This window comes from Lathamus discolor, chromosome Z (assembly GCF_037157495.1).
Source record: "Lathamus discolor isolate bLatDis1 chromosome Z, bLatDis1.hap1, whole genome shotgun sequence".
In the NCBI taxonomy this organism is placed as follows: Eukaryota; Metazoa; Chordata; class Aves; order Psittaciformes; family Psittacidae; genus Lathamus; species Lathamus discolor.
In genome coordinates, this window is record NC_088909.1 from 98,340,254 (window position 1) to 98,365,201 (window position 24,948).

Here is a 24,948-nt window from a genome sequence, read left to right on the forward strand (position 1 = left end):
CAGAATTGTCTTTTCTACCCTTTGAGCTGGAGTTTAATTTGAAACTTAAATTTTAAATTGAAACTTAGAACTTACAAATATGGTAATGCAGGTAACTATTTTATGAACAAAAATAACATATACATATTGTTTAAAGCTTCTGGGTCTGAGCACAGTAGTGATGAAGTATTGCTGTAACAGATTTGGGTTCCACGTCTTTTATCTTCAGCTTTAAGACACCATGACGTCTCTAATACAGCATTTCTGAACTATGAGGTGATGCATGTAATCCATGTTTGCCACTGCTTGGAACATCCATAAAATGCTACTGTGCTTTTGATGTCAACTGCAGTCCAAGCCTGTATGCACTCAGCCAAGCGTCTGATACTTCACTCTTCCTTTATCTGTCTCAGTCTTTCCTCTGCAAAATGCATGCCTGGATCACTGGAGTGCTTGTACAGGAGTTTTATGAAATTAAATACACCAAGAATTTTCTGGTGTGTACTTGCATGATACATGTAACTTGTAAAAAAAGTAATGCTGACTGATTTTAACCTAAGGTCTATTAAGTTTCTTCAGTCAGCAATATAGTGAGAGTTGAAAAGTGCTCTGCAGAAGTGGAAAACTTAAGCTTACGAAATAAATTCAAGACAGTCTGATTCTTCCTGCTAGCTTTTTGCTCCACAATCAGTCCTATGCCTTAAGTCACTGAGTGAGAAAGGGGGACAGAATCTGTTCCTGCAGCACATGAGCTGAAGATAAAAATGCTTTATCTTCCTGCAGTTTATTGCAAAATGTGTTTTCTTCTAACTTCCCTTCCCTTCCCTTTTCTCCTGGCAGTTTATCAAGAGTTGCCATAGCAGTCATTGTTGCTATAGTAGTTGTAAACAAATTAATTATGTGACCAAAAGTTGGAAGTGGTAGAAGAGCCCTGTGGGCAGTTCCTTTCACTACCAAAGAGTGCAGGAAGCTTATTTTTAAAACAAATGAGTACTTCCCATTCTTAAGTGGCATATAAAAATGAACAGAGGTTCCCTGGGGCACTGGGAGTAGCAGGATTCAGTTACAGGTGATGGGCTTCATTTTATGGCAATGTATATTAAAAAGTGCAGCCATTGTATAAAAAAACAACACTTTATGCTGTTGCATTTTTTTGGAATTACCATTCAGGCCTGTTTGTGATGTGCCAGCACAAAGAAAAATACTAGATATTATACCCTCCTTCATAATTTCACTCTTCATTTTCACTGTGTTACATGGTAGCATAGGACCATACGGTTCAATGAATGATTCTTCCATTTTTTCCTCCTCCTAGGGACTCTGAAGTTCACATCCAGGGGCTGCAATTTTTATCAGTATGAAAACCAAGTGAAAAGGTCTATCATTTTCTTGAGAATTTATCTGCATTTTGGTTTTAACATACCATGCGGCATAATTGCCTAGTAGCCTTCAGTATGAAACAACCAGTGTTCAGCTGCGTCTGAAAAAAAAAAAAATAAAAATGATGGTGGGCCACAACTGTACCTGAAAACTTTCAGTCATAAAATGAATCCTCCTGCAGCATTCAACTTGCTCGATTGGAAGACAGCTGTGTAACTGCTCAGTGAAATAGAAGAGACGTCTGAACAGGCATCTTAATTCCTCTTTCTGTATTCTTGTGTTCACTTTACCATCAAAATGCAGACAAGTATGTCTGCACGGCACTGTATTTTAAAAGGAACAACAAATCATTATAGTACGACAGAACAAGAGCTACCACTTTTAGAATTAAACTTCCTTGAAAACAGAGAAGCTGACCCTATCTTTTCCACTAATCTGAATATTAATATGAAGTGCTAGTCCTACATATAGAGATTGGTTCTGTTCCAGTTTTCCTCCTGCTGTGGAAATGAAAACCTTACGTAAAAAAATTACTTAAAAAATCAATCATAAAGCTAACACTGCATGGAAATTTGCAGAATACTGCTATGAAATTACAGTTGAAAAAGAACATAAATGGAAGACATGCTCCGAATTGCTAATACTAATGGTTTTATAAAGAGAAATCTGGAAGATTCAAATATAAGCAACACCTCCCACATGTCTTTTTCTACCTGAGAGATTTTGGAACCTTAATAAATTTAATTTGAAACCAAGATCTCAGAAAAAACGCCCAGGCACTTAAAAGAGAAACTGCAAGGGTAAAAGCATTTCCTAGCATGAAACTGTCATAGTTCTATAAAAATAATTTCAAAATAAGTAAAACCAAAGTAACTTGCATTTTTCTAACTTTGTTAGTCTAATAAAGACCAATTTCCTTTTCTTATATACTTTGCTTGCCCATTTTTGCATCCATTTATATCCACGGTTTTAAGGCCTCCTGCAAGAATTTAAAGTTCTGAAAAAACTTTTCCATCAGAGAAGTGCCCAAAACCCATACGTGTGATGTACTTACACCTAATTTAACACATAAAAATGCAATCTCCCAACTACTTCAATAGCTAATGGCCAGTAGCTGTAAATTACTGATTTTGTATCGCTGAAGGACACAAACTCTGCTAACACTTGTCACTATTGTTCATTTACTAAAATGTTAGTGCAGCAAAGTTTACTGGAGGACATCCCCGCCCTTCTGCTGGTATTTGTTGCACTTCAGAGCACATACGGAAGTTACATACCTGTCTAATTTTCCTATCTGATTCTGCCTACCTTTTGTAAGTTTTCAGTCATGTTTAGAAGCTGTAGGCAACCCAGCATCAGTGGTTAAATTTCTGCAGTGATTTTATATAATGTGTGGGTCTGCCAAAGGGCAGCTTTCACCAGTAAGTCGCTGTGTTCTGTATAGGTTTGTTTCCATCTTTTACTATCAGTCTGCTAGTAAGCTAGATGGCAGGGACATACTGTATTTCTGGGAAGCCTAGCATGAAGTAAATGCCACAAAATATGCAGCACAAAATATATTGAAGGTCGTTTTGATGTCTGTCATGAAGGACTCCACGGTACTGCCACTAATCTTGAGTGGGGAATGTGCTGACCAGCTGTACTCAAGGGGTGGTGGTGCATAGCTCCTTTTCCAGTTGGCAACCTGTCACAAGTGGGGTAACTGTACTGGGCCCAACACTATTTGAAATTCAACATCTTCAGAAGTGATGTGGAAGATGGGATCAAGTGTACCCTGCTGAAGTTTGTCGGCATTACCAAACTGAGTGGGCAAGTGGACACTTTAGAAGGTAGAGCCTGCAGGGAGACCTAGATAGGCTGGGAAAGTGGGCTAACAAGAATCTTCTAAAGTTCAGCAGGGACAAGTATAAGGTGTTACACCTGGGTAAACACACTCCAAGACTGAAGCACAGGCTGGGATCTACTCAGCCAGGGAGCAGCTCTGTGGATATGGACCTCAAGGTCCTGCTGGACAACAAGATCAACAGGAGTAAATAATGTGATGCAGCTGCAGCAAAGAAAGCCAACAGGATAATGGGCTACACCAACAAGGGCATCACCAACAGAAATAAAGAAGTCATCATCCCCCTCTACTCATCACTTGTGAGGCCACACCTGGATTATTGTGATCAGTTTTAGTCGCAAATACACAAAACAGATGTGGACAGGCTGGAAAGTGTTGAGAGAAAGGCCACAAAGATGACCAAATGACTGGGCAGCCTGTGGTACGAGGAAAGGCTGAGAGAGCTGGGCTTGTTCAGCACTGGGAAAAGAAAGCTCAGGGAGACCTTACCACCATGATCCAGTATTTAAAGGGTGGATACAAACAGGATGGAGACTCCCTTTTTATAATAAGTCACATGGAAAAGATAAGGGTAACAGGTACAAGTTACTCCTGGGGAGAATCCAATTAGACACAACAGGAAAGTTTTTCACAATGAGAACAATCAGCCACTGGAATAATCTCTACAGGGAAGTGGTGGACTCCTCAATGCTGGACACTTTAAAGATTCAGCTGGACAGGGTGCTGGGGCATACTGTCTCTGTCATGCTTTGCATAGAAAGATTGGACCAGATGATGCTTGAGGTCCATTCCAACCAGGTGTTCTGTGATTCTATGATACTGTCTGCTTGGACGGGCACTTGAAATATATTTTTGCTTTGCTTACCAGAAAAATTCTGCAGAAAAAAAAAAAGGAAAAAGAAGAAGGCAGCTAACGAGAAAATTCATGTCACTTTAACTTTTCCCCAGTATATGTCCCAGAATATTCTTGAAGCTTGCCCAAATCATTTCTGTAGAATAGATATGTATCCACAAGTGATTCAATGTCAGTTTGTGTACCAGCCAATAATAAAAATAATTCTAGTAGAGAAGTATCAGCAGCATCTTGAAAATCAGTTTGAAATCCATAATTTTATGAATAACTGAGCAATTAAAATCAACAAAAAAAATCTGTTAGAATAATTCACAGATAATTCTTAGCAGGAGATGCTGGAATTGCATTGTGGTTTTTTGCTATAGGTTCTTCACCTACACAGTCAGAAATATTGCCTTCTCAAATTCAAAAAATTCCTGCTGATCTGTTGACTCCTTCTAATTCCTTCTAATTCCTAAATTCCTTCTAATCTGAACTGTTAATCAAAAGCATCTCATGAAATAAACCTAACTGCAATCCCAATCTGCAATTAAATATGAATCTGGAATCTTTACAGTTTCCCATTTAACTTAGACAGAGTTTATACGCATTCAGAAAAAAAGTATGGTCAGCAAATTTACAGTATGGTACAAAAAATGCTTAAGATCAAGGGTAGTGGTTTTGACATCTTTAAAGACATGGAACTGAGGAAACTTAGTGATTGAATTGCAGTACAGTGATTTATATTTTGGTTTCAGATGTGATCCTGAGGCAGCATACCTGCATAGTAGCCAACTATTTAAAACCTGTAAAAGCCATAGTCGAGTCTTCACAGAATTTACAGTTTCCAGTTCCAGTAAAGGTTATGGGTTGGTTTCAGTTTTACTCACCAGATTGCTAGGCTACACTTTCATCTGCATTGTCCATGGATTAGTGCCAGCCTGGTGGAAAGAATTATGCAAAAGAATGTACTGCAAATTGCTTATGACGCTAGTGATAACTCCATTTCTTTTGTCCAAACATGTAAAAGCAATATACCAAAGCAAAACCCCCCAAATTCCTAGGAATATGTATTACGGAAGATGTTCACAACTTGAAGAATGGCAATATAAATAAATATAAATTACCATTTATATGGAGAGATACTGCAGTTTTGCTTTATATTCTGCTGTAAAGGTCAGTATTGCTCATTTCACTGCTACAGCATGTAGTATTTTACTCTATAGAGCAAAAGATTAAAACATTGTTCTAGCAAAATGCAGGTTGTCTTAAATAAAGAGGTTTGATATCTGAACAAGGGAAAAAGAAATTGAGAGTTTTCCTGGAATATTGTAACTACAGTTAAGGCTGTATCTATGGGAAGGCAGCATGTATGTGGAAATCTGGAAACTTCTGTTGTGCCTTAGTTTTCAATTCTTAGGCAAATAGTGACATCAGAGGACACATAAATGTTTATGTGCATTGCATGTATTATCCAGATTATTGTAAACATTTTCCTAAGGTTTCTAATTTTCAGGCATGTCTCTTCAGACTGTCAAATGCCCTTCATCACACATCCAGAATCCTGTCTCCTCTTTGACAGGATTCTGCCTAATAGAAGAATGCTCCTGTAAACTCGTTTGTCAAATCCTCACTTATTGTATAGCTGTTTTGACAGGGTATGATGTGAGATGACATATTAAAGTAAACATATATTTACATTTAACTTTATTTCCGTAGAGTGACGAAACCAGCAAAACTTCTGTATGCAATCTAACCTCCCAAAACACAGATTTAAGTCCATACTACTAAATCAATGATAATAAAAACAATAGCTAGTTATCATTTACTGCCTTCCCCTCTGCAGATTTGAAAATATTTCACAAAGCCCCTCAGTATATTTTGTTCATTTTACAGCTGAAGAAACCAAAGTAAAGGGAAGAGAAAGGACCTGGCATTGATTATTTCTCAGCATTTCTTTATGTTCTCTAGCCCAAGTGGCTTCATTTATTTTATATCACAAAGACTGCTTTTGCTGTGTGAATGGAAGAACAAGTTTCGGCTTAACAAACAATCACAAACAGTATTTACACAGAGGGAAAAATTATTGAAATAAGTCATTCCCCTTTTAAAATTACAACTTAAGTAGAAAGTAACAGGGAGTGCATGCTTACAGTGCTGGTAAGCTAACTTCAGTGGTAAACTGAGTAAAAATTTAGATGTATTGATAGGGCAGTGAATGGGCGGGACTGAAACAGATGTCTCTAGAGAGCTCAGGCACTTCACTCCATTCTGCTTCCCTTCTAAACTGTATTTATCCAAGTTACACTTAAAATATTTTGGAAATCTCTGAACTAATAATGAACAGAAGTTAAATGCCATGACAGCAAATATTCTGAATATGTGTTCTAACTAAAATGAAAAAAAAATAGATTTTTGCTAAATAAAGATGGTTTGTTTGAGTTGCAGCTATTTAAACAGAATAACCAAAGAACAACCCAGATGCAGAAGAGACTGGATACCAGTGGCACTTTTAGCACCTGCAGTTGTTGCAACCCAGACCTTAGTGGACTTTTTTCAACAACTCTTCTTGAAATGTTCCCTCTGAGAAAAGACACTCCTACAGAATTTCAGAGTTCTAGTGATACAGGACAACACTGGAACAGGTTGCCCTGTTGTGGGCGTCCAGAAGTTGTGGATGCCCCATCCCTGGAAGTGTTCAAGGCCAGGCTGGATGGGGCTTTGAGTAACATGGTCTAGTGGAAGGTGTCCCCACCTATGGCAGGGGGCTAGGAACTAGATGATCTTTAACATCTCTTCAAACCCAAACCATTCTGTGATTTTATGAAATAAACTGAGTATTTTCATTGCTTTTAAAATATAATGCTTTTACACATCTGTAAGCAGATGTGTGATTCCCACTGAAATCTATCAGTGTTGGCTGGGTAAACTAGACAGTAAATTTTCCATTGTAAAAATGTTGTTATGCAACGTGAATCTTATTATTTCTTTCTAAGATATGGACCAACCCCAACCACGTAAATCACTTGGGGCATACATATGGGTCTTACTAATATAAATAGGAGCCAGATGCTTTCCAGTTATACCTATTTCATACCACTTTCAAATATGCTATGGATATACCATATTACAGACCTAGCTATATTGCTGGGCATGAAAAAGGAGATGTGAAAGATTATCCTTCAATAAATGACTGGTAAGAACGAGAAGTTCAAAAGTCTATTTACAGATTCAGGAAAACATACTTTCTGTTCGTCTGACTCCTTAAACTAAATAGCTTTCCATGAAAAGGCCCTTCAACCTGTTCAGCAGTAAAATGCCGAACTCAATGGAAAGGAGTGACTCCTACTAAAGTTTAGCGCTTGTGCATTGTCCCTTTTGCTGACCACCACAGAGCAAAATTTAAACACTGAGAGCAATAAACAGGCAGTATAGAGAAGTCAGGGGCTGGTATCATATTCAGAAGTGTTATGTTCTGATCCTGAATATTTAAAAAAACTACTATGTATTTTTTTATACACCATGTAGTTCAAAAACATTTTTATAGATAATTTAAGAGAGCTGTTTCATTGGTTTTCAAAAGGACTGAGTGTCTACAGTTACCACTCAAACAAACCAATGAGATAGAGACTCAGCATCAGGTTCTCATTATAAATATCTCAACCTTTCTGTGCCTTATCCTTTAACAAAGGAAATATGAGAAGTCTCCCTCACCTCAGCTCACAAATTTTGAAATGCACTTACTTCTCCTCCAATGGGAAGTGCCACATAAACATGTATTATTCTAGATTATAAAACCAGAAATATCTTCAACGTAACTTAGACATATGAATTATTAGCAAGTAATACACACACTATATGAACTACCTCGAAGGTTTTCAGAGTGAAGGCAAGAAACACAGAACAGGTAATGTGAGAACACTGATAAAATACAAACGTGTATGTGTATCTGCCAGAGTGATCATCTAACCTTTCTTTCCCAAATCTGTAGAACAGCCTGACAAAGGGTACAACTCTTGATACATGATCTACAGATACAATATATTACCTTTAAAATGTAGCATTCATAAAATAAATGCATTTTTCAATCTTAGCAGCTTGAAACACTGCATCCCTGTTCCAGGATTATTTTTTTTTTTCTTCATTTCTGTTTACACACAACACACTTTAAGCATATAAGAAAGAATCACAGGTTGGTGTTTATAACTCAGTTCAGCTCTAGATACTGATAAGAGAAGGACTGTGCACAAAGCAGAGCTAAACCCCTATCACATGACAGTATCAATCTTCTAAAGACAAATAACCAGGAATCTGGAAAACTTAAAAGTTTCAGTACTCTGATTACATTTGTCAGTTTAGAAATAATGATGGTTTAATTCTTCTCTCCTTGAAAGTGGAGTAGCAGCAAGAATGATTAACAACCTTTTTCAAGCCTGACGCTGATTTTCCAGCAACGCAGTTTAAAGCGTCATTGTGCAGCTGCTCAACCCTTTCTCACTGTAGAAAACGCTGCAGGTGTTATACAGACTAACCAAATCCTATGTCGGTCTCTAATCTAAACAGGTCTCACAAATTATCCTAATAGGTTCAAAAGCTGTATGTCATAGCTAGGAAAAAGTGTTCCTGCTGTTGCTACCACATTAGCATCTCAGCTTGTAGTAGTTTCTCTGTGCTAGATACTATCTTACATACTGTCTCAGAAAATGTTATAGCACACTAGATGCTGGTGCCAACTGAAAGAAATACGAAATCAAGACTTTCCCTCATATGAATAGTGAAAATATTTACAGCACTTTCTTAAGAGTATGGTATTACCTTTGTGTCTCTGCCAAGGTTAAAATGAAAAAAAAAGAAAACCCATCCTGGTTACTATCTACTGATGTAACACTATCATTTTTTCCCCACTCTTCATGGAATCCTGCATGGCATTAAACAGCTAATCATGCCTCTTCACAGTGCGAGGGGATGAGGAGGGAGGTCTACATTTCAGCAGTGGGTATGTTAATTTAAGTAAATTACAGAGATCCCAATGCGTCTGAGGAGGATTTCAGTTATGGGAATTAAGAGGCAGAGTACATCTGAGCTTATATATTCCCTAGATAATTTTAAATCTACTGCTTATCATATACTAAAACCCATCAAATGTTTACAGATTTCAACCCAGGATTAATCTCTTAAGAATTTCATTAAAGCATCTTTCTAAAGTATTTTGTAATGAAATTACAATTTTGTAAGTGGTACTTGCAACCAGGATTTTGTTTTTATGATGTGAATTTGAGATAAAATTTGGGTTTAGCCTTTTTTTTTCCCCCTTGGCATTAATTTTTATGTTTAGATTTTAATTTTGTTCATTCTTTAATTCCAAGCACTTTATTGAGTTATTCATTTTGCCAGCTATTACGTGACTGGCAACAGGAGGACCATATTCCACAGGATGGGAAACAACTGTTTTGACATTCTGATAGCAAAAGGGCTCAAGCTTGCTTGGCAAGGTGGAGTACAGAGCAAATAACTACCCACATATAACCAAGAGTTGACTGTATGGCTGCCGTGGTTCTCACTACATTTTTATGACCTTGCAGTCCTGTAACATTAGAAATTATACTCTCACCATGGGCAACTGCACATCTGGTAAACATGCGAGAAATACAAAACCTCCATATCTTTAAGAAGAAAAATGAAGGCAGGCCCTGGAAGAGTAGGCATGCAGTCTTGCATTCTGTAGAGTAGATCTTATTTCTGAGTTATATGCCAACCCCTGTTATTTTTTCTAGGTCGAGATGACCCTCAGTTTTCACTGAAAAATGGTCTTCTTGTGGGAGCACAGGATAGAAATGAGAGGTAGAATGTCTGCTTCCAACTCTGGAAGGGTGCTTAGTATCACCCAGGATAAGTTACTCATAATCTTTAAACCCGAGAGCTTTTTCATCTACAAAAATGGGCTAATATGAGACATACCTTTCTAGATGTTTAAAATGCTCTGAGCTCCAGGGAATGAACCTAACTCTTATTACTTCACAGCGTCTTTCAGCAAGACAGATCACAAGGTACTTGGCAAGCCATTTAGTTTAAATTCACACGCCAAGTGGAGACTACTTCTTGGAAGACATGGACTAGTCTGAATCAGAGTAACATTCAGATCTGCAGTCAGCTATGGGGGACTCCATGCTCCCTGCCAGGACTCAGCTCTGTCCCATGGCCACCTGGATAAGATACACTTTAAACTACAAACTGAAGCCATGTGGTGACTTTTGACAAATAACAGGTTTTCCAAAATGGAATCTGTTGGAACACTTGGGCCTGTTTTTGCAGGAAGTGCTAAGAGAGGAGATTCTCACATGCCCTAGACTTCATCATGCAATGACACAGCTGCACCTGCAATTAATTATTGCAACTTTTAAAAACTTCTTCTTATACCACCATCTCTTATCTTGTACATACTATAAAGCTTTCTTGAGAAAATAATAATACGCGTAAGCCATTAACGTAACAAAAATACCACAAGGTAATTTTCTGTGAGAAAGCATGAAAGCTCTGAGCATAAATCTAATTATCTGATAAAATAGTCTTTAAAGAAATGTACTTCATGGAAGTGCGTATTTAGAGTACAAAGTGCCGTTTAATTTTGTACTAGCAATTTACAATATAAGTAGCAACAAAATAGCCGTTGTTAAGGCCATCAATAAATTAAAACTAGGAGACAATGGTGACTTGTGCTTAGTATGCAGGTCATATAAACGCCAACTGCAGAGCCCTGCATTAGGATTCTGGACACCTGCTCTAGTGGTCAATAAAGAGCAGAGCTGAACGTTGGGCTTCAGCCGTACACTTCTAGTAGTTAATCCTCTTTGTAATGGTCGATTTACATGTTAGAAAATCTAAAAGACAGGAAGTACAGTGTCTGGCTTTGAGTTTTGGTCCAAATGCTTTCTGTTCACCTTCCTATGGCAGTAATAGCCATTTACTACCGTCTAATTTGTAGCTTGCTTTGAAAGATTTCCTTCAGCTACAAAGTAATATAGCAGTTGACAAGCATGAATACAGTTCAGACTGTTTGTATGCTGTACTTCCTACAGCTGAAAGTAAGGCTGTTTGTAATGTACAATTAAACACTTAGAATTACGTAAAGAGTGGAGCAGCATTAGTGAACGTGACTCAAATACGGGGAAAAATGTTCAGGAGTAACAGCTTTAATGCAGTTACTCTGGTCTTCAAATTGTGGTAAATATTAATAAAACAGCTGAAAAAACTGGAAATGTAATGGTCAGTCACCACGGGCCAGGAAATGGGCAGTTATTCGCTGAGAAAACCTAAACCCATGACTGTACCCTCCGTGTAACACAGAGTCCACACTCCTAACATGAAGCCTGTCAGCAGGTCACAAACGACATCGCCCTCCATAGGCCACTTCACACGCCCAACCCAACCCTCGGCCCTTGACAGGCCCTTCCTGCCGTCTGGAGAACCTTCCGGAACGGCAGGCTGCGAACGCGCAGCAGCCAATCAGCAGGCCATGCAGGAATTTGAGCCAATCAGAACCAGCCATTCTGCATCTTGTCTACAGTTGCCGGGTAGGCTCAGGAGGGGCACTGGGAGGCTTCCGGAGCACCTGAGGGGTTATGGTGGTAGGGGGACCTTGCAGTTCCGTGCAAGTTGTGTCCATCGGCGGGCGGGAGCACTGTGCTGCCCTTCCTGGGCTTTCCTTCTGCATCATACTGTATCTAGCTGAAGCTGCGGTGGTGTCCATGTAGTCTCCACGATGTCAGTTGAGTCTCAAACAGCAGTTTGTTCTCAGGCTGGAAGACTCGCTCTCTTTCAGTGGTCTCTTATTTTCTCCGCTGATGTTTTCTACCCCTCTGAATCTGTTACTTTGCAAGTTACTTTGGCTGGGCAAGCAGTTTGATTTCTTTGATCAGCTGGAGCTGTGTTCGTGTCATGTATTTTTTGTGAATTTTATTTCTTCGAACACAAATGTGCAGACGGGATTCTGCTTTTAGTTCATTAGTGGAAAAATTAAATGCATTATGTTGGCTGTTGAATGGTTGCTAGGAAGTGTATCTTTGATCTAGGGAGGTTTCAGACTTCACTCAAGCTGTAAGTTACGTTGCTGCCACCTGGGCAGTCAAAATGCAGAAACACGGATATGTGCCGTTCTTTGACTGGTAGCTAAAACAAGAGTGATACATCATCCAAATACAAAACCTGAGGAATTACTTGGATTTATCTGCAAACAAGGCCACTCTGGTTTCCCCAGTTAGGAAAGGAATGTTTGCCAGTAACTTTTCAGTTATAAATGCTGCTAACCTGATACAGACTCCAACTTCCCTTGTTGTTCCTCAGTGGTGCTGAGCTTTGCCATGAGAGGTATTTACTGGGCAGATGGAGGATAACGACTGAGTGTCCTTTCAGTATCTAGAGGCTAAGTTGTTTATAGATCACTGTCTGAGGGTTTGGGTACTTGCGTCTTGTACAAGATTTATGAAAGGGAAGGGGAGGACAAAAGTATGTGTATGCATTAAAAGTATTGAAAGAGCAGGGGGTTGGTGGAAACACACATACTGTGATGTAAGCAGGGAATGGAAGAAATTTTTTTCTGTATGCTAGTTGGAAAGACAGTCTTGGGTTTCTGAGCAAGGAATTGCATGATGTAGTTCGATCTTCCCACATTCACCAAAATTAGACTTCCTATAAGTTGTCTTTAAAAAAATGGAAAAAAAATTAAATTAAAACCTAGCAATGCTCAAAGTATCTAATTATTTTTTCTTCTCCCCCCTGCCCCGGTAGGCATTCAGTCTGGCCGCAATGGTGTTTTCTCTGTTAATAGTAGTACATGTGAGTATGTCTGTTACTTTCACAGGAAAAATACTGGACTAGCTTAGATGACATTTTTTGATAAAGTTCATGCTTTTGATCGAATATTTCATAGATACAGGTTTTGTTTTGTAACTAGAAGAATCTGGTTTAGCCATATAGTGCTGGCTACTTTTCAGAACCAGTCCCTGCTGCTGTTGATCTTTATTAGCTTTTTTCATTCGTCATGCATTTGTTTAGAGATATGCAGAGCTAAAGTAATGTAGAAAAAGTTGTAACAGCAGTTTGGTATATTTGGAGATTTTTTTGCCATCTCTTTCTGGTTTGGACTGCATTTATTACATTTATTGTTTCTTACAGGTGAATTCTTACAGCTGCAGAAGAAATTATTCCTTAAAATTTTTCCAAAGAAAATGAATTTTAATGTGTCAATTTTCAGATCAGCTTAACCAGGACTTAAAGTGATCAAATGGACAGAGGTGGGGAAGGTTTAGAAAATAAACTCTCATCTGAAAAAGTAACCTTAGGTGAAACTTGCCCAACCCAAGAAGTAATTTCAAAGCAAAATACAGATTTTTAAAAGCGTATTTCCTATTTCTCTTGCTGTTTTGAAATGCCTCTCCCACATTTAGCTGAGAAAAGTTGAACACCTGTCAGAAAGGGGTAGCATTTTATTTTAGCCAACAGGAAATTCTGATCCATCCAAAATGGTGTCTTTTCTATTTGCCAGTGAACCAAAGGATCAGTTGTTCACTTGATTGCAAAGGTTGACTTTATGCAATGCTGGTGTAAAGCTCTGCTGTAAAGGAAAAAAAATCCAGGGGTGAAACTATTTGGCAAAGTTTTGCAAAATCAGTCAGTATTGGCCTTACTTTACATCTACTCGTGATCCAAAGCTTCAGAGATCAGTGAGTGGAATTGTTCTTTTATTGCTATTAAAAATAATTACTCTCTAGTTTCTATAATTATTTTTATAGTTGCTGTAAACTCAAATTATAAGGATGAACAAACCTTACTAGCAACACAGTCAGAAGAGAGGTAACCTTTCGCATAGCTAGGTTGGTTTTCCAGATCATGCCAAAGGTCAGCTAAAAAAATGGAGGAAGGTCTGTTTTTAAGGAGGTCTAAATATAAAGCTCTTGCTGTCCTAGTATGCCATGTAAATTGCTTTAAGCTGTATTTCTGTAGTATTAGAACAAGCCTTTTGACTACCTGCACTATAACCTTTTACAGTTTTCAGAGTAATGAAATCTTTTTAGTTCATGGACTGCATTAGTTATGACTTGGAATAATGCCATTACCCAACATTCTTATATTTCAAGCCCTTCGTAATTTTGTAGTTATGAAAACTTCCTGTTTGTCTGCGCAGGTGTAGTATTGCCTCGTTAGAAATGGTATTAATCTTAATTTCTTTGTATTTGACAGTTTCTTGAAACATCATGGTTTTTTAGGTGTTTAGTTTTTTGAATTTGTCTGGATGCGCTTCTTAGACTAATTCCTGTGGAATTTTCTCCTATCAGATAATTGAGACCCACTTCCTTAGACTTGCAAGAAGTAGGCTGTAACTTGTATAAGCTTGCAGGAAAACTCACAACCCTGCAGCTGTTATGTATACAACTGTAATTATAGGTAGGGCTTGTAGCCTTTTCCATTATGAAAGTTGACTGACATTTTTATTAAGAATCTACCTTTGGTTGCATGTAGCATTGTCAAGCTTTTGCTCACATTTCAGGCTGAATGTGTGTTATAAATTGAATGTTTGGAGGAATGTGTTTGTATTTAATGCTTTTATTCAGGTGGAGAAAGCCTTTTCTCTTTCAAATTAAAAAAATACATGTATCAAGCTTTTCTTTGAAAAGCTTGCTATTTCTTTACTATGGTATTTGCAATTTGGGAGAGCATGCTTATAGCTATTCCCTTGGAGCTTCACCCACATACACCAAGTTATACTGTGAATTTTTTCACTTGGAATATGTCCCAAGATTTATTAAGAGTTCAGCACCTTAATCTGAAGATTGATGGAGTTGTCCTCTCTCAGTTCTTGATGCTGGCCAGCCTGTACACGTCACTCTGAAAACACGGCTGTGCATGCTGTGTGGTAGCTAAGGTACAGAACCTCTCCCAGCATAGTTGCTGCTAGCTGAGTTCAGGCAAGCAAATACTGGGAGCAGCAGGGTCTGTCATGAGCTCAGTTGTGCAGGCAGTGCAGGGGCAGGAGAATACCTGGCTGGAGTGCAGCGGAGACAAGGACTTGAACTATGGTTGTATGGGGGGAGCTGGGTCAACACCTGTGAGGGACAGATGAGTAAGGGGAATGGACTACTGAACTGGGCTGGGGGGGAGGCAGAGGGAGTGTGGAGACACATGCACACACACACACACACACACACAAACGGCACAACATAGTGGTCAGGGAACGATAAGAAATGAGGCTGGAAAATGCAGAGGTAGACAGATACAAGGTTTAGGTGGCTGTTCTTTACAACGGTGAGCAAACAAAAATGGAGATCATCTTTGCCACGTCCCTTAATCCCCACTACCTTCCTGCTCTTTCCCCCTTCTGCATAGGGTACATTATTCTGTATCTTGCCTTGTCACTGATAACACTACTCTTAGCTGCCGTAATGCACTGTGCTCAGCAGAAACCTGACCAACTTGAGGAATATTGGCAGACAAAAGTGAAAGTGAGGCATGCAACAAGGGCCAATTCCAGCATGAAGTAAGTGGAAGGAGGATGTAGCCCACAGCACAGAAGGAAGGTGAAAAAAGTGTAGTCGTTGAGAAAGTACCCCTTACTGGCAGCAGTTTGTTCAGTGTATTTCACTTATTATTTAGTGAATCAGCTGATTTTATGGGTAATGTCAAAGGGAAGAAATCAAGATTTATCTGACAAGATGGATTTGACTGCAACAAAACAGCAAGTGACAGGGTCTAAAACGGCAGTAGGAGTTGACTGATACTTAGCAATTAAGTAAAGTGAATGATAAACCTAGAGAGTGAATTTGCTTACTTTTTGGTTTTATCACTGTATACTTAGGGACCATAAGTCAAAACATAGAGAAAAGGAATAGAGGAGAACAAAAGATAAAACCCAGTCAATTTGTGGTAGACTGGGTAGGCAAGGGGAGTGGGATTGAAATTAAGGTATCAGCATATCTTTAGAACTGTTCCCTTCCCCCCTCCCCCGCCCCCCCCCCCCCCAGCATGGATCCAGTATAGTTTGATTAACAATTTGGGCATACTCATGAGTGTCAATATGTGACACATTTTCCACAGCATTAAGTTAGCACCCTTTAGCATAATGCAGTATGCAGAAAACAGGAGATGTGAAAAAGAATGTATTGAAAACATTAACTTGTATCCAGGTTTTCTGTGTTTCAGTGTTCTCCTAACAAGTATCTGTGCGTCTGGCTAAGTAGTAGTTTGTCTTGGTACCTCTCAGGGCCTTCTGAAGGACAGCAGCTGCTGATGATGTGAGTTACCCCTTTAGCACAGTTGCTGTGCCATAAGTCTAAAATTCTTGTTGTCTTGGTTTAAGAACAAGCAAGAACAAACTAAAAAAAAAAAAAGGAGAAGAAAGGGAAAACCTATTATAAAAGCTGGGGGCTTTTTGTTGTTTTTTATTTGCTTTGAGGGAAAGTGGGAAATAGTGCACACCTCAGAGTAATTGCCTACAATTAGTATCTACTCCATCACTTTATTGTATCTGTAAAGTGGTACATCTCCCCTTCATTTCATGAGTGTCTTAAAAGATTAGCAAGAGAGAGCAACTTAGATAATATATTAATAAATGCCAGAGAAAAACACACAAGGAAAGTAAGGCAGGACTTTATAAATGTGCTAAATTCCTGGGACTGCTACTGTGAGCAACGTTCCCATTACTTGGGCATAAGCAATTCAAAAATTACTAGGTTTTTAGCCATATCATTGCACACTCACAGCTTGTTTCTTGCCTGTTTCCTCACTTGGCTGTATTGCTATTTTTCTTTATTCTTCATTAGGCGCATGCTGCATTTATACTTCGTGTGTATAGGACTGTGTTTACACTTGTTTCTGTGTGTTTGTATAGAAGGTATATAATCATGTATGTGTGAGAGATGCTGAATCACTTCCATATTGGATTAGTTTTATTTTTCCTGAATAGAAGTTTTGTTATTTAGGTTTGCTCTTCTGTTTTGTCAGTGTCCCACTCCTTTGTTTTCTTTCTGCCTTTGATATTTGGGTTTCTTGCAAAATATGCTATCCCAGGTGGGTCTCTTCTCTGTAGGTGAGGGGATCTTGCTCCCTCCTATATGAGTCTGGGTGGCGCATTTAAGCTTCAGTATACTAGCTCTGTAGTACAGGGATTGCATTCTATTCTCGCTTTGGACACAAATAGCCACATTGCCATTTTTCAGTAAAATCACTAATAAAGATGTGCATTAGAAAGTAATGGGATGAGTATATTGTAAAGGAAAATGCACAATTAATGAGATACTTGTTTTCTGATCAGTTATTGGCACTATTTGACAAATACACATATTCAGGTATATATTTATGCAAATATTGCACAGATCAGATTGGCAGAACTTCTGTTGTCTAAATAAAGAGGTTATTTGATTATATTACTTCAGTCTCATGTTAATATTGGACAGAAAGTACACATCAGTAACCAAAATCCCCTCAAAAATGAACTTGAAACTCTGGTATTTATTCTTCATGGTTTATATGAGCATTTTTCACTGTCCAGTGTTGTAGAAGTCAAGTGCTTTCATTACTATAGCAACCACAGGAATGTGATACTGTACATATGGAACATCTTTTAAGAAACTACACAGTACCATGGGAACTGAGCTGTCGACTCTTGGGGGCAGCAAATGCTTGCAATGAAAGCAGTTTAAATACACCATTCAGACAAATGATGAAAGTCTTAACACTAGTATGCAAGACAAAGACAGGATCTGTGCTACTGTAGGACCCTTCAGTTATTTCCTCTTATGGCTTATGGTGGTGTTCAAGTTTCAGGGATGCTAATCAGGAGATGGAACAATGCGCTCCTTTTGCACTGGAAAATGTTTTCTAAACCCACCAGTAATCCAGGCATTGTGACTATATTCCTTTCACAATACTTAACCTTTCTAAAGCTTCTAGTAATCTTCTGTTTCCCATGTTATGCTCTTTAATTTACTTTTATTAAACATCCTTGATTTGGGCAGTGTCTAACATTTATTGCAGGTAACTGTACACCTGCAGATGCATCTTAGCTTTACTCCAATTACTATGTAGATGAATGGAGTAAATAACTTCAGAGGTCTCTTTAGAAAAAGGTGAGTATGTAAGCCATGCGTTTGGGAACTTTCCAGATCTTTTTATTTAGGATTAATTTGTAATTTCTCCTATCTTTATTTGTAGCTATTTTTCTACTTTATTCTCAGTTGTGCACAAGTACATTGCTAGGATGACGCCACAAGAAGCAAATAAAATAAATCAACACTTCTCTTAAGACAGAAGACTTTTTTGCTTAGAAGTTATGTAGACAGGCTCTCATGTTCCCATAGCAAGTTAGGTTTGACATGTGGAATTACAGTAGAAGCAACAACTAGCTGGACACCTATGGTACTGCCACAAACTGATTTAAGCGTCCGAGACATATAATCTGCATTTTTGCAGATCAGGGTTTGAGAGTAGTGTAACTTAACACAGCTAAGGCAACATTGCCTGTCTGAGTGGAACAAAAGATTAACATACTGCAGTGCAGTTTCCTTCTGCTAAGGTGCACCTAATCACATCAGTCATTCCTGAATAGGAAGGATCACCACATCAGAATATAAGAATGACCATCTGCACCACACCAAAAGTGTCCATCAGACTCTTGTCTCTAGCAGTGGTCATAAATGGAAGGCTGGAGAATGGAAAAGGCAAGCAAATGTTACATTTACCAACACTCAGTTCTTTTCAGCTCAGAGACTTGCTATGCTTATTACAGTGGTACAAGTACAGTTGAAAAGAAGCACTTATATGTGAGAATTCTGTTGATAAAATGAAGTGTTTCTTTTCCTCAAAAATGTGCTTAGTGGGTAAAGTAAGACTTGTGTCCTAAAGCAATAGTGTGTGTATTCATTCACCAAAATAGGAAAAATGCTAAATAATAGTACAACTCAAGTTTATATCCTTACTCAGACTTTACAAACACCAGAGAGGTCTTTACAAACACCAGAGCGACCTTTACAAACAAATGAAGTTATCTTTTTGGAGTGAAAAGCTGGTGTCACTGAATCGGTTGATTTCACAGGAACATTGTTTTCGCCTCAAAAAACTGTTCCCTACCTTTTTAGCTGAATTACTTACATTGTCTCCTTTCATTGTCAGCTTTATCATCTGGTGTTTTGTAAGACCTTTTGAACCATGTGGCCCAGAAATGTAACACTGCAGCATCCTAGTTGTTTGTAAATAAATATTACATCATTATTTAATTCCTCTAACGTCCTGAAGGTAGATTAGGGAGTGTCCATCCTCAGGGGACTGCCTGCATTGATGCTGAGACAGGAGATAGGAGTCCTGCAGGGTCACTTTGAGGACAGAAACATGACCAGCACACTGCAAGTGGTACTGTTACTGTGATCCTCCTGGATTAAACTTCAGATTCCTGCTATTCTCTTAAATTACCCTTGACTAGAAATCGCTACAGCTTTTTTCTCATGTCTGAGGGAGGAGAGCAAGATCCTACTTAGTAGCAGGTAGGTGATTTTACCTTTTCCTTAGGCAAATCAGTAAATGTGTCCTTAAAAAAATCAATTGAGCATACAGTAACTGCCATCCCATTTGCACCAAATGCAAATTAGAGACCCCCAGAACAAGGAAGAGAGAAAAACCCTTCATTTGGTTGCAAGATGTAGCATTGCCAGGGTACTTGCAAGTGATTCACCAGGAGAGAACAGCCCTCTGAGAAAGGAAGCACATTGAAATGAGAAGAAAAGACAGTAAAATCCCTCACAAAAAAATGTGAACACTGCATTACCCAGATCACTGCATCATAAAAGCACTGCTGGTCTAAATTGAAAAAAAACATTATGCTGTATGCAGTCACAATTTAAGTGTCACCACAGAAATTTAGCTGCCTACTTGCTACCTACAGAACAAATTTATGTTAGGGATACATCCTTATTTTTAAAATTACAAATGATACTTCTCTCTATTTCAGTAGTACTGTAACTCCCAAAATGGCACAAAGTTTCTCTACTGTTTTTGCCAATCGGAAGAAATTGTGCATGTCTGTCTGTGCCTGTGTCTGTGTTAGTAACATAATTGTTACTAATAAATTTACCTCACATTTATGTTCAAACTGTATAAAATCATCTTTTCCAGTATTCAAGAGTTTTTCCTAACTTCACGTGTCTTGGGCCATAGTTTCTTGTAGCAGTGGTAGCTTACCTGTTGCCAAAATGACACTAGAAGAAGCTAGCTTTTTCTCAATACTACAAGAACTTAAAAACTGTCTGAATCAGGAACATGCCACTAATTCTTCAGTGACTGATTTTTGCATCCTTAGTCAAGTTTTCATAGCTATGTCCTAAATACGGAACTACCGCATCTCACTCCTTAGCTTGTTACGTAGGTGTTGTCTGTAAGTATTTAAAGCCCCTTGTCCTCAAGAACACAGTATGCACTCATGTGGTAAATAGGGCTCTATTATGCTTTAGTAACTATACAATTGCACTCATGTACGTGCCCTTAAATGTGCTCTTGCAGTTATATGTTGTGAAAAGCTGAATTTTTACAATCTGCTGGTGACAGCTGAAAAAGTAGTAGCTTATATACTATTTGAAATCTCAAAATCTTCTGTAGCACCTGGTTGGGTATCTGTTAACTAACCATTCAAAATGTAGTAGCAGAGGAGATCTGAGAATCTCAGCTTCTTATGAGGACAGTAAATTGAGTACAATAAAAAAAAAATAACTCTTCTGAACAGCTTCCAAATCCGTTTGAAATTCTAGGATTGGCATTTCAGGGAGGAAAGACATTAGTCTGAATGGGCAAAACAGTGTGTGAGTTACTTTGTATCAACTCTCTTGCTGACTTCCTGAAATATGAACCCTTTCTGACTATAGGATTTTGAAGCAGTAGTGAATCTCTTTCTTTTCAAAACCTCTTTCTCTGTATCCACTGTGTAGCATATCAATGACTGTGTCTTTTTTAGCCCAGCTGTTCAGGAAACTAAACCAGCTCTCATGGTTGAAAGTGATGTTTCTTGGATCTGGATTTCTCTCTCATTCCCATGTCAGGAAAAAAGACCATAACACCACCAAGAACTGTTCTTGAAAAGAGATTTGAGGAGATTTGCACACTGAGATACAAAATGGGAGGCACAGCCTTCAACCATGACATGGTTTGCCTTGCAGAGGTGAGCTACTTGACTAGGTGTTCCATTTGAGCTGTTTTAATGCCTTGTAAAACAACTTGAGAAGAAGTAAAGAAAAATACATGGTAAAAGCAGCTCATCTGGTACTTCTAAAGTGCTTTATATTTGCATGATATCTGATTACTCAGTGTCTTTGGTCAGTGGATAAACTTGATTTCAAAAAGCTGTGAATTGAGGTAGCCACAAATTTTCCATTATCACATTCCAGAGTAAAATTTTAAGCATAAGGGTTTTCATAGTTGGTCTGCTGTGAATTTTCCCAATTTTTTGCTTCTGTTTTAGATGCACCAGCTTTTTTTTGAAAGCAGGTCTTGCAGAGTGATCAGGAAATCAACAGTCTTATTTTTTTCAGAGACATTTCAAGAGAGCTTTCCAAGTATGTGTAAGAGTGGTTACTGTAGGTAAAAGCTGATATTTTAGAGTCTGCTGTATAGGGGAATATGAAAGGAAGCTGGAAAGATTACTAAGTTTTGGGTGATGTGTTGCCTTAAAATGAAAGTGAAGAAGCATTAAATAAATATTAATCTGAGAGCAGTATTCATGTGTGTATTACACTTTCCTTCAGCTGAGGAACGTGACCATTGAGTTGGTGCCAACTATGAAGATAAAAGTGGTATATAGTATGATATTTTCATTATGGGAATGAAAGCATGAACACTGCTCTAGACAAACTTTAGTTTCTCTGCTACAACACTTTTAATGTCTAATGGGAAAAATAGGAATGTGTCTTAAGATTTGGGAATTATAGTGCATAGGGTCAGCTGATAGCACTTGCATGCACTTACAGAGAAAAACATTCTCTTTACAGTAATGTTTATATTCATGGTTATTATCACATTTCAGTCTTCTTTTGGTTGTTTTATTTAGTTTCTGCTTTCTAGCTGTCTGAATATCCTGGTGCTCTGTTAAGTTTGCCCAGTGGATCTAAGTGAAGAGCAATGCCCCAAACTGGATACAGTATCCTGCATGCCCTGCGCTTTTATCAGTGGTAATTGGACTAGACAGTTTACTTCACTTGTTCCAAGGTAGATGGGCTATTTATGTAACTCAGTCTAAGCTTTGCTGCTTCTGGAACAGCAAGCCAGTCCTGGGCCATGTGCAGCTTTTGATTTACCCCTGCTTCCTCCTTAGCCAGCTGTTCTGTGTGCAGTATTTGTACAGGTGATTGGTTACTGCTTCTGCTTTCACATAGTAATTTTATTCATGCCTGCTGAGCTTTATGCAGATCATGTCATCACTCAATACTTACTTCTATTTTGACACCTAAACATAAATAGGTATACTCTGGGTATGATTTTCCAACAAATTATGCATCCACTCTGTGTTAGGAAAGTCAAGACATAGCTTCCATAAGTTGTTCATGAGGCTGTCACTTGGGATAGTTATCCTTGCTCTTCTTAATAATATAATTATTACTTACATATTTCTTTCTTGTTACTCTTAGTTTACCTTCTAATTACAGCTGTTTGTACCTTGGCCTGAGTTCTGTGTCCTCTGAAAAATACTTCCCTAGCACTCTAACCTAATTTCCACTTTCTCTGTGTTCTCTTCCTGTGTTTAGGGCTAATAACAAGCTCATGACTTAGCCAGATTGGTCTCTTTCTACCTTTTCCATCCTTCCTCTGCATTGGGCCAGCTTGTACTTGTTTGTCAATACCATTTCTTTGAGGAACTGCCAGGTCTCCTTAACTCCTTTTCCCTATGAACTTGCCTCCCATAAATTCTTAACTAGTGTTTCCCTGAGTTTGTTGGAATCTACCATCCTGAAGTGTGTTGTTTTTATTTTCCCTTCCTCTCTTTTTTTCACCACTCTTCGCTGTTACTCTTGTAAGAGATTTCTCTGTGTAAGTAGTTCTGATACTCTAGGGAAGCACTTGATGTTTAAAAGTGCACAAAATTACATCCAGCATCCAAGATTTGGCAAAGAACACTCACAGTTCTCTTAGAGCACTGCATGATCACTTCAGTTTTGTTTGCTGAGACCATGTCATGGGAAGGCATTTAATACATCTTCTAGTGTTTTTTATTTCTGTTTACAAGGTTACAGCCAGCACCATGTGACAAGCCAGCTCTCTGTGGATGACTGCAAACAATAGTTTGAGAACTACTGATTTAGAGTACAGCAGTTGCTCTATTGGAACAAGTCCTTGGTCCATTCAAAACAAGGTGGGAAAAAAACCCTTAATGATTTAAGAAGCAGTGCACTCATGTGAAAATCACACAGGATAAAAGTTCAAGAAAGAATTATAGGGAAAGCATAATTGCAGAAAATATTCTGAAGATTGACTCAGTCCTTAAAATGCAAGCACTTCATTTTCCAGTCTGATCCAAGTTTTATTGTCAAAAGAAACTTAACATTCCCAATGACAGCACTTTAGACAGCATTATTAGGGTAGGCAGGCCTTCTTTTCTCAGCTTTCAAACTTAATTTAGAATTAGCTTTGGTTATTTTTATACATGACTTCATGAACTTCACTGAAAATCCTTTTCTCTTCAAAGTCTCCTGCATCAAATCTTTTGTTTATTTTTAAAACAATAAGCCATTCTGTCTGTGCTCTTTGTAATTTTGGAAAAACCTGAAACTTTTCCTGTCCTTAACTAGTCCTTTCTCTCTTTTTTATTTTTATTTATTTATTTTTATTTTTATTTATCTTTGTTACCTCTTTATTTTTGTTACCTCTGAAGAAAATACGTATTAGGTTGGAGAATAAACGTGTTCTTCAATATGCAGTACTTTTCAGTACTGAAGTATTGTATAAAAGATGATGCACACACAACAATGAACTTTTAAAAGCATATGTTGACAGAGCTTCATAAGTATGAGGCTTTCTTTATAATTCCTGTAACTCTTTTGCAGTGACAGCCTTTTCTCAAAGACTCTTTCCGTTATTTTGTATGTAGTAAGAAAGTCTTAGTAGCAACTCTTCAGTGCAGTCCTTAACATTTTGGGGTGGTAGTGGGAATAATAAGAAGTAATGAAGTGATTAATTAAGAGGATTACATTAGTTAATGCATGCAGAGTGCTTGAAGATCAGAAATAATTGTTAAGATTACTAGGCAAATGTAGTGTTACCAGGAGTTAAAAGTCAGTCAAAATTCATAGAATCATTGAATAGTTAGGCTTGGAAAGGACCTTAAGATTATCTAGTTGCAACCCTCCTGCCATGGGCAGGGACACCTCACACTAAACCATGTCACCCAAGGCTCTGTCCCGGCTGGCATTGAACACTGCAAGTATGAAGCATTCACAGCTTCTTTGGGCAACCCATTCCAGTGTGTCACCACCCTTACAGTAAAGCAGGTCTTATATCCACTCCTTACATCCAATCTAAACTTCCCCTGTTTAGCTTGTTACCCCTTGACCTGTCACTACAGTCCTTAATGAAGAATCCCTCCCCAGCATCCTTATAGGCCCCCTTCAGATACTGGAAGGCTACTGTGAGTTCTCCACGCAGCCTTCTCTTCTCCAGGCTGAACAGCCCCAACTTTCTCAGCCTGTCTTCATATGGGAGGTGCTCCAGTCCCCTGATCATCCTCGTGGCCTTCCTCTGGACTTGTTCCAACAGTTCCATGTCCTTTTTATGTTGAGGACACCAGAACTGCGCACAATACTCCAAATGAGGTCTCACAAGAACAGCACTGAGGGGCAGGATCACCTCCTTCGACCTGCTGGTCATGCTCCTTTTGATGCAGCCTAGGATACAG